This window comes from Protopterus annectens, chromosome 16.part0 (genome assembly GCF_019279795.1).
Source record: "Protopterus annectens isolate FY-2018-M chromosome 16.part0, PAN1.0, whole genome shotgun sequence".
Lineage (NCBI taxonomy): Eukaryota > Metazoa > Chordata > Ceratodontiformes > Protopteridae > Protopterus > Protopterus annectens.
In genome coordinates this window covers 135945314-135960358 of record NC_056750.1, presented here as the reverse complement: position 1 = coordinate 135960358, position 15045 = coordinate 135945314, and the positions used below count along the sequence as shown (strand labels likewise).

The 15045-nt window shown below is 37.8% G+C and overlaps 1 protein-coding gene across 2 annotated transcripts in view; it reads right to left on the bottom strand.

Annotated features, from left to right (window-relative positions):
* LOC122790713 (receptor-interacting serine/threonine-protein kinase 2-like) overlaps nucleotides 1-15045 on the bottom strand; it is a 1224079-nt gene that overhangs the window by 188263 nt on the left and 1020771 nt on the right. The gene's annotated exons all lie outside the window — the stretch shown is intronic.

The window sequence follows — 15045 nt, the reverse complement described above, 5'->3', positions numbered from 1 at the left end:
CCATGACCAGCCTTTGAAATACAGGAGTAAGTCTATGGAGTAAGGAGATTAGTTGGGAGACCCAGCGTGAAACTGGGGCATTTTGGACTGATCCGTTTGTGTGATGTCCCAAAAAAAGTTTAAAACTGTGTGAGGAAAAATATGTGGCTTTATCAATGCTGAATGCTGGACTGTACTGAAAGAAGACTGCAACAACTGGAGTCAGAGAAGACAGAGGGAAAAATGAGATGTCAGAAAGCATAAAATAAACAACTGGTTGGCAGCCAGGAGGACTGAGAAGAAAATGTGAGGTGAGCACAGAAGGGAATAAACTGAATAACTTTAAAATGTGTACTTTCAAGTTTCATTTTACTGAATTCTTGCGTTCTTCTTTTGTTCTTCTTTAACAAAATATAGAAAAGATACTGAAAAGACAGAAAGTCTGCAGTTCTCTGCATCATGACCGAAATGCTAATGCAGCATAAAAATAAGTCCACCAGTTAAGACATTCAACAGATTTATTTATGCTACTTTTAAACTCATCATATACCTTCCCAAAGTCCCCATAAGTTATACAATCAATGTTTTAGCCTTCTACCTCTCTTTAAATCTTTCAAGGGTGGTAACTCTTGATTATCTTTCAGTTGACTAACATGTCTGACATGCTTGCTTACCCAGTTTGCTATTTGGTCCCCCTTATTGCACATGCTTAATCCTAAGGACATCAGGGCAAACTGATTCCATACTGTGTCCAGCTTCTCTTCCTTAGTTTTGTAGTTCTGCACATTCAAAATATCTCTCCAGACATCCACCTGGTAGAAGAACATTGTGGCCTAAAATGCCAGTTCTGGATCCTGGCTAGCTGATTGATTCCATTAACTTTCTACCTATCCTTATCTATTTTACCTTTTCTCATCAAGCCTACCAATATGCTTTAAGGTAAGTTAACCTAAACTCCCCTTGATGGCAATATCAAATGTTTCTACAACTTTCTTGGTCTAACTTGCCCCCATATAAATAATTTTGTAGCATTCCCAAGATTCCCTAAAAATGTCTTTCCTTGGGAAAGGGGATAGACCTAAAGCCATTTAATGCTGAAGGTAAAAAGAATGCCAGCACTTCCTCGTCTAACTAATACCATAAAATTCCTGTTTATGTAATCCAGACAAGCCAGTTTTTTCTCAGTGGATGTTGAAATGTATTGTTTTCACTATCGGTGGGGCAACTGAATTCCAGATATTTCACTTGATCTATATCCCACATTACTGTAAAATGCCCCTTTAACCTGACTGAAGATTGAAGGTTGACAGCAATAGTTTATGTTTTGTAAATGCTTCTTGTTACAGGAAATTGTTTCAAACTTAGATAGGAGACAGAAGAACTCATTCAACTGATTTTTTACCTCTGTCATACAAACTAGAACATCATCAGCATACAGAAACAGTTCACTTTTCTGTTTCCCTACTGTGAAGCCTTTTATCCTCAAATTTATCAGTCTGAATGATAAGAGTTCCAAATCGAGAGTGAACAGAACTGGGGACATGGGACAGCCTTGCCTGGTTCCTCCATTTATATTAAAAACTAGGACAATTCACATTGACTTTGACACATGCATGTTCACCTTCCTCCTTATATGAAGTTAAATGGAAATTTCACTGAGTCCATAACTAGTAATAGAGTCCCAGAAAACTGTCTTATGCAGTTTCTACATCCAAGCGGTCTTCAGCATTTCCTGAACCTGATTTTCTGCATCCTGTATTAGCAACAGTGTCTTGAATATGTTATCAGTAGCTTGCTTACCATTCACGAATCTGCACTGATCATCTAACACTTGGGTGGGGGGATAAACTCGGTCAACCTCTGAGCTAAAATTGAAGTGAAAAGCTTACAATACTGGTGTAAGACTGAAGATGACATATATGAATAGTCTTCCGCTGGGTCTATTCCAGGCTTTAAGTGTGCTGAGATAATCACAGTCTTCTACAGGGCAGGTGCTTACGAAGTATGTACAATACTACTACATAGTAGTATCAAAGTAGTATATACCTCCTTCACTCTCATTTTACACAACTCCATTGGAATCCTGTCCATGGATAGGGATTTCCCTTTCTGCTGTTTGTTGATTTTATATTTGAGTTACTCTAGTGTTATGGTACCTGTAAGTTTTTGGGTTTCCTTATGGGCCAGAGTGGGGACCTTTACTCCTTCTAAGTACCTTTCCATTCTTTCCTCACTCCATCCAATCTCTTTTCCTGCCTTGTACAATTGAATGAAATACTTCTGAAAGGAATCCAGGATCTGCTCTGGATTTTCCTCTAATTTTCTTGTGACGGGATCCACCAGTTTGTGTTCCCACCTCTCCACTTTAGACTGCCTCAGTCTCATAGCTAAAGTAGTTTATGCTCGAAGTGAGTTTCCCAGGAATGCCTTCTGAATTGTCTTTGTTTTAAACAGCCTCTCGCATTGTAATAATTCCTCATCTTCGGTTTGCGCCAGTCTTATTTTCTAACCGTATCTCTCCAAAAATGTGTTGCTCTTGTTCTTTTAACCATTCCTGACATCCCAGAATAGCTGGCTTTTCATACTGAGTTTTGCTTACCTCCATAATCCCTCAATATTACTGTCCACTCTACCTTTGTTTAATCCCACCAGGCTAAATACTTAGCTGCACTGTTCCTGTAACAGAAGTTGTTCAACATCTCATTCTGCTTCGTACAGAATTTGGTGCATGTGGCGGGGTGAGTCACAGTGAATGGGGAACCTCCAGTGCTTTATTTTTCCCTTTACTATTAAACTTTAACTTTCTTACCATGGGAGTATGGCCTGACAACCAGACAGTTACAACTTCCTATCTGCTCATCATGTGTTTATTTTCTTTAGAAATGCAAATTAAATCCATCTTGGAGTATCTCTTACATGCCTTTGAGTAATAACTGCATGTAACTTTATTGTGCACTCCTCTTGAAAATACACTGATTACTCTTAACAGCTACTGATTTATCAAAATATTTATCTATGCTGGGAATTCTCAGTTTAAGAGGTTCCCTTTGCGCATTTTCTGAGTATGTAACTAAACTGAAACGTTATGTCCCAACACATCTTTCTAACCTCCCCAAGACTTGACTCTGGTGGTCTGTTCATTCCTGAGGCTGTCACAGTGATTCCCTTAACTTTCTTTTTTATCTTTATTGTTACAGACATGTCACACAGTGGTTGTGGGTTGGCTTAACGGTTAGCGTGTTTACCTCATTGACATAATGTACAGGGTTTGATTCTCACCTTGGGAAAATTGGTTAGAGTGAAAATAGCCCACCCAGGCAGCTAAACCATTACTCAAGGGGAGGGGGTTGGCATAATGATTAAAATATATGGTTTGATTCTGATCTCTGGTTGCTGGCTAAACTTGTAATAGTTCACTGTCTGACAGACTTATCTACCTATGAATATGTGATCTGTCCTCTTGTCTAGCAACCTTCCTATCTCTTGGTATTAATATCACTTAATATCATCTCTACTCCCTTCCTATACTGCCATACCTCTTCTGAGTTCTCTATAGAAAAGACATTTTTTTTTTACTTTTTATGTTCTTCACAGTTCAAGTTCTTACAAGCATAATACTTTAGGGTAAAACTTAAACAGGTATCTGAACATCTTTTCTCAGTTTACTGACCTTCCTATACCATTCCATTCCATGACAGAATCCATAGCATACTTATACTATAAGATTATTTTTTCTTCTGCTCTTCCTTAAGACTTCATGGAGATACCCCTAAAACATAACCCTGGACAATTCCAGTTTTGACTTTGCTTTCTTAGCTTGCAGGAACCCAACTCTAACTTTCATATATTCCCTTAATGCACTTTGCTTGACTTTAAAATATAAAACAAAAAAATAAATGAACAGATAGAATAGTAATATCTGCATCTATTTTTCTCTCTTTGTAACCTTCCAAAGCAATCTAAACTTCTTTTAACAGCAGCTCACTGCAGATTTACCATTGCAGGAAACACTTTAAGTATACCCTTGTTTTATTAACATCCCCTTCAATTAAGCTATGCTGCGAAATACTCATCTGCGACTCCGATTCGCTACTTCCCTTTCGCAACTTCCACCGATTTGTACTTTTGCTGCACTTTTTGTTTAAATAAGGGGAGGGGCAACATTTCCCTCCTTCCTTCTAGAGACAACTTCTGTCTGCTTTTCTGAGGCTACATTTTCGGCTTGACCCTCTGGGGCATTTTGGCCCCTTGAGGAAAAACACTTTACAAATAACTCATTCAAGCCTAAAACACCTTTTTGTATACCTCCAGTTAACACCCATAGCTTCTTATGGAGTCTAAACCTTTTTTGGGTCCTGCTTCTTTAACAAATCCATTTATCAGTTAATAACAGCATTAATAAAATTACACTGTGATTATTAATGTACAATTTAATGCAGTACAAAAATTAATCAATATTTACCACTTATTGTTCATATGTTCATATTTATGTTCCTATTTTCAAAAATGAGAGACCTATATCATACTGAGGGGTATGGTGTAAAATGCCACGCTAGGAGATAGGAAGATAAATTATCAAAGCCTGATATATCACACTATATTGAATATATTAACAGTTTATTACAAATTATGATAATAAACTATATTTCCATATGTATTTAATGCTTCAAAAAACAAGCAACTTACAAAGTATTACATAGGTGAAACCTTAGATGTTGTTGAAGAAAACTGTCATTAATATTTGTACAGTTAAGTTGCACATCTTGAGAGATAGTGTTATTAATATTTACAAATATACAATTTATGGATATGTCATATTTCTGGAGATAGCTCAATAAACAGGCACTCAAAGGAAATTGTAGCTATCACGAAAGTTTATGTCTGGTTAACAAAAATGTGTTCTAACAATGTCTAGCTTGCACAGTTTCCAATACAAACAAGCCAAAAGATGTGGAATTCAGCACAAAGAACTTGAAAAAAAATTCTATGGACCAGTAAAAACTTTGGTATGAGTTTTAAATGAGGTTGTTAACATTAATGTATACTGACTGGATGTAAAAAAGTAGAGAAATTATTATTTTTTTCAGGTTGACTGGTCGATATAAAATCACATGACCTTTTGATATGCATTTTAAATGAGGTTATTTGATTTTGTATATTCTGAAAAAGTTCTGTCTCGCTTAAATAGAATGAATGTGCTTATCTTCAACCTGAGTCTGCGGTCTTCTTCTATTGGTCCATATAATTATTTTTGTTTTTTAGTTTCCCCCTCCCCCCTCAAGTTTTTTTTTTCAATTTCCAAGATATCTGAAAGTTTAGCAAAAAATATAATAAGGGGTTTGACTGCATTATAATATATTATAGTATTAATGAAAAGACTACGCATGGACCAGCTATTATCACTATAAAGAATACTTCTTACTGATAGTATTGCTATGTGTGCACCATTTTAATAGCTTTTATTATTCACAAAATATCTACATTTGTTTATCTTATGTTTTAACTTTATTTTTCAGAAAATGCTCTGGAATGCAAAGATGTGTATAGGCTATTAGAGGTTTGACATTTCACACCACATTTCACACCACATAGTTGTTAATCAGATATGTAGGGTAAATTCATTTAAATCCCAACTGCTTCTGTGTATATACCTTCACTGATGGGATGAAGCAGGTCCTCCCTTTGTTCATCTCTGCACAACAATCCTGCCTCAAAAAAAACCCTCACATTTCCACAGAAGTACATTCTCTGTCGTTCACAGTTGTGTAAGCAGTTGTTCCCTTAGCTCACAGGTGACAAATCAGATTATCACCTGTCTCAGTCTTCTACCATTGACAGCATGACCTGGTACAAAGAGTTTGTGCGCTCTTTCTATCTTAATCTCACTTTGTGGAATGGATGACCACACACTCTGCAAGTCTGGATACCAAAACCATTATTACCCTTCCCAATTCTTTCTTTGGCTTTCCCATCGACCATAGATTCTTCTGGAAAGCCCAGTCCTTTAGGTCTATCAGTCTTTGTTCTAAACGCTCCATTTTGACTGGATTGTTAATTAACTGCATTTGGCTTTGTTTCAACTTTCTTTTGCACTTTCATAAGGGTATTTCACTGTGGTGAAAAGGGCATGCTCTAACTCAGTAATTGTGCTACTGGTCTTTTTCACATATTCATCTAGTTTGACATTTATGCTGCTCAGCTTATCTGTCATCAAAGTGACAAAGGCTAGATCCATAAGAGGTATATTCCCCCTCAGGACTCCTTGACTCCTACAGTCTACTCTGCTCCTTCTCCATTTATAGTTTTTTAGCTTATGTACGGTCACTAATATGGACTGGCTCTTCTTGTGTTCCTTTACAATTTCTTCTTTTCACATGACATACAATGGACATTTGGAACCAAGTTGTCTCTTGGTTTACTGAGTTACTTCTATTGTAGTATTCTGCTTGGTAGCGGTTATTTTTAAACTTTTATTTACAACCGAGATCTGGCTCCTGAGGAGCACATCAAATTCAGTGTGTTATTGTTCTGCCATAACCAGAAGTTTATGTCATGTACACTCTTTAATGCAAAAGACCTCAGAAATAAATTAGACCTAATCAGTGCACTCCTCAGAACCCACCCACCGCATATTTTTGCTACCTCAGAATCCTCTCTTAAAAATGACCATCTCTGTATTAGCCACTGGTTTCCTGAATATAAATATTTATTTGATGCCTGTCCAGGGCAAGAACAAGGAGGTGGCACAATGGTTATGTACAAATGTCACCTTTGCTTCTTTTTAATAGCCCAGGCCGATCTCATAACTGGTCATGATCCTAAATGGCTTCTTGTAAAATGCCCTCCCAAACCATGATGTGTCTTTACATTGCCACCACATATATGCCTCCAACTTCTTCCAAATTTCAAACAGTAACCCAGAACACACAGAACAGATCTCACCCAGCAGTCAAATTGTTATACTAGATGACTTTAACATAAACCTACTAAGACCCTTTTCTTAAGACATTAATGAGCTCCTCGATGACCACAAACTACTCCAGATAATCAGAGAAGCAATGAGGCTAAATATACTTCCTAATTAAAGCGCTCTACCTTAGACCTAATAACTACCACTCACCCAGCTCATTTCTTCCATAACCATCCACCTTCACTTACTCAGTGACCTCTGCCAAATATCCTACAGGAGACAAAGCATCAGTCTCCTTCAGACCTAAATCTTACAAAAATACCTCCAGCTTCATCTCTCACATATCTGATGTGGAAAGGCCATCCATCTGCCCTTACTGTTGCTTAGTCTGCAGCTGATCTCCTCACTCAGCAGTTCCTATCCACCCAAAACACTTACTTCCCCATGATTACTAGACTCTTCAAACAAAAGAATCCAGAATGGATTCTTAAATACCTCAAAGCCCTAATGTAACTTTGAAATAGTGCCTGGCAAACTTAGAAAAAAACAAACAAAAACAAACAAAAAAAAACAAAGTACAGTAATTAATGCACCTATTTATGTAATCTCAACAAACAGGCAATTCAGAGACACAAAAGCAAAAGTCTAGCATGTAAACAAATACCCCTACAGCACTTCCCAAAAGATTATGGCATGAAATTAACTTACTAAGCAGAGAGCCAGTCGGCTCAATGCACATAAGGTAAATTCATAATCACTGACTTCCTCAAATTATTATGCAATATCCCCCCCTAACATCCGCCCCTCAAGACACCCACTAATCAAACCAAAGACTTCCAGATTATTTATTCATCTTTTAGTTCACAAAGACTTCTACCAAACAGATCAGCCCTTTATTACAACAAATCCTACTTCCCTCTCCAACAGACTGACAATCTCTCCCCTTGGTTTCTATATTACTGCTGAGACTACATTACCAGCCTTCTATTGCACATCTACAATCCTTGTCTCAGTTTAAACGATATCCACAATATGGAAATTGGCCTTAATCCGGCCAAATAGAAAAGAACAAAATTCCAGCTCTACTAGTCACTACCATATGATATTAATACTCCACACACTAGGCAAGGTACCAGAGAAACTCACTTACAACCAACTTTCTACCCACCTGCAAAATATCACCTTCACTCCAATAAACAATGCAGATTCTGGTCAGGCAGAAGCACCATTACTGCCCTCTTGACACTAATTAATTACTGTTAAACATGAACAGAAGCCATTTTTATTGCGTGAACATGAACGTTTGATGCCACTGATCACCCTATCTTGCCTTCTCACCTTCTTGACAAAGGAATCAGTCTGCAAGCAACACAATGATTCAAAGACTTTCTCAGAAATTGGTACTTCAAAGTTAAAATCTGATCCACTCTACCACAGGCAGGCACTATTGACTCAAGTGTACTGCAGGACTCAGTACACCATCCCAGATAGGCACAACCGATGCAGGTATACTACAGTGCTCAGTACTCTATCCCAGATAGGCACTACCGATGCAGGTGTACCACAGCACTCAGTACTCTAGGCCAGATAGGCACTACTGACGCAGGTGTACCACAGCGCTCAGTACTCTAGCCCAGATAGGCATTACCAACTCAGGTGTAGCATGGGGCTCAGTACCCTATCGCAGACAGGCACTACTGACTCAGCTTAGTGTGTCCTGTGGAACACTTATCACAGACAGGAAATACCAACTCAGGTGTACCACAAGGCACATTACCCTATCACAGACAGGCACTACTGACCCAGGTGTATCACAGGGCTCAGTACTCTATCCCAGACAGGCACTACCGATTCAGGTGTACCACAGAGCTCAATAATCTATCCCAGATAAGCACTAATGACTCAGTCATACCACAGGACACACTACCCTATCACAGAAAGGAACTCCTGACTCGGGTGTACCACAGGGCACACTACCCTATAACACATAGGCACTCCTGACTGACGTGTACCACAGGGCACACTACCCTATCACAGATAAGTACTACTGACTCAGGTGTACCACAGGACTTAGTAATATATCCCAGATAGGCACTATCGACTCAGGTGTAACACAGGGCACACTCCCTATCACAGATAAGCACTACCAATGCAGGTATACCACAGGGCACACTACCCTATCACAGATAGGCACTCCTGACTCAGGTGTACCACAGGGCTCAGTACCCTATCACACACTGGCACTACCGACTCAGGTGTACCATAGGACACACTACCCTATCACAGAGAGGAACTACTGACTCAGGTGTACCACAGGACTCAGTACTGGCACCATTGTTATTCTCCATATTTGTAAACAAGCTACCACTTGACCTGCCACAGTTACAACTCATTTTATGTGCTGATATCATAATTATTTACAGCTAGAGCCTCAATCTCAAAGCTATAGAAACTAACCATCATCCTGACCTACTAGCATTAAGTAATTAGCTCACTTATAAAAAAAAATTATAGTAAACCCTAAAAATCTAAAATCATTATCTCTGGGACAAGCCAAAAAGCTCATAAATGCCCCATCTCCCTGCATATCAAAGACCAACTCAACAATCCAGTTGAAACCACCTCCCATTTTAGATACCTTGGCATCTTCTGATCGAGCCCCCAACACCTTGAGCCCAGGGCAGCTGAGACAATACCATCCCATTACCGCCTCCACCTGGGGTGGACCGTTACTATCATCACACCCTCGAAATGCTACTATTTAGCTCCTACTAATAATCACCCAACAAACTTAAAACTCTACATACAGTTCCAGACTCACACCTATCATTATCTCTCCAGACACTTATCTACCTAACACCTTCTAAACCGAACAAAATGATTTTACCTCTCAGCTGACCTATAGCATTCTGAGACAGTGTAGGAACAGTTTTCCACCTTCCTCTGTGAGTGATGCATCTACTTACTTGGTCTGGAGGCTCTGTCTGACTGTCACACCTACCTGTGCTAAGGTAATCAAGAAATCTTTGCTTAAGCCGCTATGGCACCCAAGAAGGTCTATGCAAATTATAAACCTAGTTATATCTACACATTCAAACACTGCTGCATAGAATCACTGGGACTGCAAGCCTGAACCCCTAAGGTCAAAAACACCTCTTTCTGCTCCCCGGGTCTTTTGTTATAGGTGTCCCATTATCAGATATACTGATACAGACTGTTGCAGTCAGTTGTCATTTCTCTCACAGTGTTTCAGAGATATTGCAGTATAACCTTGCTGTTATTTGTGTAGTAGGGAATGACTTTAGGTGGGTTACCCTAATGGAGATGTAGTAAGGTCAAACTCATCTTCCAACCAAGTTTCTGAGAAAGGCAAATTACTAGTCCAAGAATAACTCCTAAATTTAATTATGCAATGAATGTTGAAATTTCAGAAATGTGCACTGCCTGGATAATCCAATACGAGTACCCAATGTAAATCAAGCATATCCAGTAGAAAGAAGTCCAGCTGCTAAACTGTTCTTCTTTTGCCAGGCTTTCTATTGAGATACATTCAACAGGAAAACAATACCATGTTTAGGAACAGAATAAAATTTGAAAAAAAAAATCAAACATGCTCAGCAAAACTCTTGAGAGATGAGAATTACGAGTACTGCCTATATGGTCAACCACACAACCAGTAATCATACACAGATACAAATATATACATAGATAGAGCTCTCTCTCTCTCTCCATATATATCTATATAAAGAGACACACACACAGAGACAGTGTGTGTGTGTGTGTGTGTGTGTGTGTGTGTGTGTGTGTGTGTGTGTGTGTGTACATATATATATATATATATATATATATATATATATATATATATATATATATATATATATATATATATATATATATATATATACGTGTGTGTGTATGTGTGTGTGTATGTGTGTGTGTGTATACAAATATTTGTTTATTTATTTATCCTTTGCTGATAGGGTTAGTACCACTAGGTAGTAGCCTCTTTTCAGGAGACCCAAGAAATCCATTGTTGCAAGTGGCACTCATTGTGCATGAGAGCTTCCTGTTTCTGTTCCAGGCACAGAGGCAGTCTGGAGAAACAGGCAGGCGACATTAGCTAAAATTAACCACTTACTCCCGGAGACACCAAGCATGGCCCCTCCAGTGCCCTTCCTGCTAGTCAAACACAAGCTGCCTGGGTCACAGTAAGAGCTTTATCCCTTAGAGTCACAGAGCCACTAAATGGTGCAGTGTTTTATCACACTTTTCAAAGGTATCTTCTCTTCTTCTCAAGTTTTCTTAGTAATGCAAAGCAGTCCTCCAGGATACCTGCAATATAAGAATTCAAGTTGGGGAAACCCAGAAAAAGCTTCTTACATCTCTGTTATTGAAAAAAAGGAGGGTAAAAACTTGTCCCAGTTTTTACCATCTTCATCAATAACTTTCCTTATGGATTTCAGTATTTTACCGAACATCTTTAGTAATCCATCAGTCTGCGCAAGCAGACTGACATCTTCAGGTACTTTAAAGCAACACCACCGATATAAAGGGAGTACCTTGGTCACTAAATGCCTCTTTAGGAATAGCCATTCTAGAGAATAACAATACCACTTCTCTGATAATAGCCTTAACGTTAGAATTGTGAAATGCCACACCACACCTGTGAATTGTACCACAGAGTCAATTATTTCTAGTATGCACTGACACCCATTGCTAGATTTTATTAAGGGCCCTCACAATTCTCAAAACAATACATTCAAATGGTATGGATATGATAGGCTCTGAAATAACGGGCTGTTAAATCCAGGACAGAGGAGAGTTTTCTGACATTCTGGACAAGAAGACCGGAAATGTTCTATGTCTTTCAGTGTGTCTTACCAATAAAATCTGGCTAATACTCTTGTTTTAAGATTGTCCACCCCCAGTATTAGCCATTCCAGACAAATCAGGTGAAAATCCATCCAACAGTAATTTATTTAGCTCTTTCGGCTTTCTTCTTGCACTTCTTCAGAATAATTCAAGAATGTATAAAATGCCATTTAAATAGAATATATATATAAATATATATATATATATATATATATATATATATATATATATATATACACATTTGTTTGTGAACCATCAGGATTGCTGTGCCGAAAGGCTTTTCATGCTATTGTTGCGTTTATTTGGATGCTAATAAGCGCATTGAACTGCTTCTTGGCTGAATAGCTTATGCAAATACTGGTACCAGCCGAAAGGCTTTTTGCATTATTTTTGTTACGTTTGTTTGAATGCAAACAAGCGCATTGAACTGTTCATTGGCTGAATAGCTTATGCAAAATACTGGTACCTGCTTTTATATTCTCCCGCCAGCTTTTTATCATTGTTTATTCAATTTTACTTTGGGAGAAGTTGTCGCGAAGTGGTGGTAGTATTTATCTCAATATATATATATATATATATATATATATATATATATATATATATATATATATATGTGATTATTCAAGTGATTAAATGAAATGTAACACCTTTCATATGTGAAAAAGGCTACTTTAAAATACTTTTTCAAAGAACACCTTTTAAATAATAAATATACATTATTATATATAATATAAATATCACATTATTTTAAATAAATATACATATATAAATAAAATTCCATTAAATTCATTCTTATAATTATTCCTCTTCAGTTTTTGCTGTTTTCAGTTTTAAAATACTAGATACACTAATAATTAAGACTAGAAGGAGAAATTGAATCCAGTCTTAACTGCCAAAAATACCTCTTTATATTTTAGCATTGTTTCCCAGCTTCCACCTCTAGAATCCGAGTTATTTTTATCTGATGCACTGAAAACAGATCTCTTAACACTGATACATGATTGGGTGTGCCTAACATGATCTCACTTCTGAATGTTATGATTATGCTTGTAAATCCTCTCTCAAACGTCTCCCAATTTTACTAATATAAAATGCTTCACAGGAGGTACATATTGCAATGTATACACAACAGTACGAGGCTAGAAGGGCAACAATTGTGGTGAGACAGCAAACAGTAGATGATAAGGAATTGGCAGAAGAGATTAGGAAATAGGTCATGGTATACAGCAGAAGGAAAGAAGAGAGAAATAATCCTGTTTAAGCTGTGCAGAGATGCAAAGGAGCTCACAGAGAGCTGACAAAGCACAGACAATGAATGACTACTTTGCTTTAATTTTCGTGAAGTAAAATAACGGAAAGGTCCCTTGCTGGCAGGGAGGTAGATGAGGTAGAGAGAGCAGTGTACAGACCCCAGAAAGGCAACCAGAAGTACAATGAAAGCTGGCTTCCTTAAGGGAGGATGAACCACACAGATTAAATGGACTGCATGTTGGTCTCTCCCTTTTTTAATTTCTCCACCTCTTTTGGGTTTCTAATACCATGAAGAGAATGGACCCCATTCCCAAGTCAAAGTACGATTGAAGTTCATGAAATTAGTATTGTTTCACTCTTTGACGTCAGCCAACAGTCCTCTTCGCAGCACTCACAATGTGCCCAGTAATGACTACTTCTTTAATTCATATGGAGTTACGTGTATTGGTAGCATATCTAAATATGATGGTAGACTCTTTTTTATAAGACCCATTGCTCCTACTACAATTGGAACTATCTGGGCATCCTTTTTTTCCACATTGCTCTCGTTTCTGCTTGCAGATGATATTTCATAACCTTGTGTCCCTCCGCACGCAGGACACTGTAGTCACTGGGTGTGGCAATTTCAGTGATCAATGCTGTTCTTGTTTTCTCTTCTTGAACTACTATATCTGGTTTCCTAGTATCTGTCTTTTGAATTGTTGGTAATGGATTATCCCATGTGATGCAGACTTCATCATTTTCTATAATGCTTTGTGGCTCATGTTTCCAGTGCTTTTCAGCCACTTCAAAACCATAATGTTTGCATAATCTCCAGTGCAACAGTCTCACCACATTATTGTGCCTTTCAGTGTACAGGCCCTCTGCCATTAGTATGTCACAAACAGCAACAAGGTGTGTGATTTGTTCAACGATTAAATGGACTGCATGTCAGTCTCCTATGGAAACTGGCCAATGTTCTACAAGATTCTATGACAGATGTTTTAAAAAAGATCACTGGAAGACAGGAAGCATGGTACTCTTGTACAAGGAAAGTCATGAAAGAAATCATAAGGGAAAGGCTGGTTGCTTTCCTGAAGGGCAGTAATCCCCTCAAGCAACAACCAACATGGGTTCAGGGCTAGAAGAAGCTGTTAGACAAACGTGATCAATTTTTTTTCTTTAAATGGGTTACAGGAGAACTTAAATCAGGGAGCATAGACATGGTCTACCTAGACTTCAGCAAAGCCTATGACTTTATCTTACATCTACGGTTGTTAGGAAAACTGCAGAGATTTGAACAGGATCAAGATGAAGAAAATGGATTGCTGCATGATTAAGTGGTAAGACACCGAGAAATATGGCAAGTGGGACAATATTTATTTATTTATTTTACATTTGTTGACCGGGCTAGTCTAATTGGATATATGTCCATTTTCAGTAGAGGCCCGGGGAGAAAAGCTCCAGGACAAAACAGATGAAAAAGTAAAAAAAAAATGGTGTAGAATAAAAATAGAGTTTACATAGAAAAAACATACAAAATACTGGGATACATTTTCAGGACACTGGTTTGAATCATCTACAAGATATTAACACCCTATTAAAAAACACCCTCTGAAAAGCAAGAGTTTACATAGAAAAAACATACAGAATACTGGGATACATTTTACAACACACTGGTTAGTAATCATCTACAAGATGTAAACACCCTGGTTAATAATAAATACAAAAATATAGAAGACAATAGTTAAATACTATTTACAAATATATAGAAAATGACATTTACAATGAGTCAAATCATAGAAGTTACAGATAAACGGTTCTGATTACATATACAATAAGTACAAAATTGACAAAAGAGGGATAGTAAAAAAAAGTAATCTTAATCAGTTAGTCAGGGCTGTTACAAGGGCACAGCCATTTTGTTCTAAGGAGTATTTTCAGTTGTTGTTTGAAGAGGGGCAGAGAAGGAAGAGAAGTTAATTCAGTAGGTAGAAGGTTCCAGTTTCTCCCAGTAGAGTTTGAGAACAGAGAATCACCTGCCAAGTTGTTTG